The sequence below is a fragment of the Poromitra crassiceps genome, assembly GCF_964638095.1.
Source record: "Poromitra crassiceps genome assembly, chromosome: 19".
Taxonomy (NCBI): Eukaryota; Metazoa; Chordata; class Actinopteri; order Beryciformes; family Melamphaidae; genus Poromitra; species Poromitra crassiceps.
This window is the reverse complement of record NC_139646.1, coordinates 17,832,817-17,835,316: the sequence shown is the minus strand read 5'-3', so window position 1 is coordinate 17,835,316 and position 2,500 is coordinate 17,832,817. Positions and strand designations below refer to the sequence as shown.

The following is a 2,500-nucleotide window of genomic DNA, read 5'->3' as shown; positions in this document are numbered from 1 at the left end:
AGGGGCTATCTCCTGCTATGAGACAAGTCATTCTCCTCCTCCCACTCTCACATCCATCACCTCCTCTGTGTGTCCCCCTCTGACTCGCCTGCTAGCAGGGTTTAACCAAGTCACAGAGATGGAGCTCCTCCAGGAGGAGGCGCAGAGCACAAACTATATCATCATGCAGGACTCTGGGCTCAGTGTGAAACATGACATGCCTGGAATGCCTGGATCGTGTGGATTAACAGCGGGGTTATTGTGCACACTGTAGTCTCGCACATGGGATCAAACGTGATTATCATAGACGTCATCACTGTTTAAAATGTGTCATGTTTAATGTATGTATGCCATGTGAATAATATGCTTACATGTGTGTGTGCTGTGTGTGTGTATGCGTTTAATGACGGTGTGTGTGAGTGTGTGTGTGTGTGTGTGTGTGTGTGTGTGTGTGTGTGTTTGCGTTCGTGTGTGTATCTAATCTGTATGCATAAGACGGTATGTGTGCGTACTGTATGTATTATGATACTTACTCCACTGGCGGGTTGACGTCCTCAGATTTAGTCTCAAAGAAGCGCAGCACCTCCTCGCTCTGAGAAATCTGAGGGGGGGAGTCGCACCAGTGCCTGCAGAGAGAGAGAGGGAGAGGGAGAGAGAGAGAGAGAGAGAGAGAGAGGGAGAGAGAGCGAGAGAGGAAGAGAGAGAGAGGGAGAGAGAGAGAGAGAGAGGGAGAGAGAGGATAGAGAGAGAGGGGGAGAGAGAGAGAGAGAGAATGGGAAAACAACTGTGAATCAAAAAGGTTGTACGAGCCGACAGTAAAATCTAGAGCCCAAACCGCTATATTGGACTACCACCGATAGTAAATATATTTATTGATCATTTTTTTAATTCCCAGTGAAGTTGACTGTTTCGGTGCACTGATGTCATTTTGGATAATAGAGTTGATTGTTAAACTGCTATATATCCGGTGTCCATTACATTTCAATCATGAGAGACCGGTCGGTAAGGTTTAACAAGAGACTTTATTTAGCAAATGGCGTGCATGGCAAGTACTTTGGCGTATGACTCCTTTGTAAGGTGGCGCTCCTCTTTAGGCGAGAGGGCGGCACCTATATGGGCTAGGATAGAGAATCCCCGCAAAAGGAAGATCTAATTTCCAGAAATGAATTGAGACCAACGGAACAGAACGCACACCGTTCACACTCGTCAAATGTTCCGAAACTGGGGTCAATTTGGGGACAAGTGTGCTCGGGAATGGTACCGGGGCGCCAGTGAGAAAACACCCTTTTAGTGACTTAATTTGTCGCTTCCCAACTTGGATGACTTAGGGGTTTATACGGTGAGGAATCTGAAGGGTTTTTACGGTGAGGAATCCGAATTGTACGGTGAGGAATTCAAGATTCAAGATTCAAGATTATTTTATTTGTCTTGGACATACAGACTGCCACATACAGTACAACAGTGCCATAACAAAACAAAAAATAACAAAAAACAAGTAGTGCATAGCACACTAGTGCCAACATGTGCAAACATACAATTAAAGTGCAGACATTAATCCCTTACAAGTACAATCACTTATGACCTGAGTTTAGGAGATTGACTGATAGTGGGATGAAAGAGTTTTTATATCTGTTGAGGTATCTTTTCTTGTTCTTGGTTGGGACTCTGTAACGCCTGCCAGATGGAAGCAGTTCGTATTCTGAATACAAGACATGAGAGGGGTCAGCAATGATTTTTCATCCGAATCCGGATCCCCCCAAAAGGGTTTATCTTGTCAGAAGTCACAAATGGACGTGGCTCAGTGGTTAACACTGTTGCCTTACAGCAAGAAGGTCCCGGGTTCGAACCCCGGTCCGTCCCAGGTCCTTTCTGTGTGGAGTTTGCATGTTCTCCCCGTGTCCGTGTGGGTTTTCTCCGGGTGCTCCGGTTTCCTCCCACCATCAAAGACATGTATGTTAGGGTTAATACTCCTGTCAGTGCCCCCTGACCAAGGCACTGGCAAAAGAACTGGAGTTGGTCCCCGGGCGCTATTTCCCCCCCAAGGGGATAAATAAAGGATAACTAACTTAACTTAACTTAAATGTTTGATATTTGAAGGATCATTGCAAATTTTTATTTATTTATCTACATATATGTATGTACACACTGTATACAAAATATATCGATATTGGAATTTTTTGACTCCCTAATATCGGTATCGGACCTAAAAATCAGGCTCTAAAATCATCACTTGATCTCTAGTGCTTTTTGAAGTGACCTGATTAAATCTGAGCGATGAAGCGTTCAGCTCACTTTGGACCAACATGTTCTCTCCCTGTCTGCTCGTTGACAAAGCTCAACTACAATCAAAGAGAGGATCATATGTCTGTCTATTCCACCATCATCTAGCCATCTATATTTAATGAGCCAGCCAACTCGCACCGAAGGCATAGCTCAATATAGTGGGGGTGCGAGACGAGACGGTGAAGTTATGCATGCATGCATGTATGTATAGGCCCGTCGTTTAAAATGCTCACACGCT

At 44.8% G+C, this 2,500-nt stretch overlaps 1 protein-coding gene across 1 annotated transcript in view; it reads right to left on the bottom strand.

The window, feature by feature from the left end:
• Positions 1-599, bottom strand: part of sh3pxd2aa (SH3 and PX domains 2Aa) — a gene marked incomplete at its 3' end in the record, with an annotated part of 91,879 nt that extends 91,280 nt beyond the window's left edge. Inside the window, exon 1 of the mRNA XM_083656271.1 lies at positions 513-599. The remainder of the gene's footprint in view (positions 1-512) is intronic.
• Between the last annotated feature and the right edge of the window lie 1,901 nt (positions 600-2,500).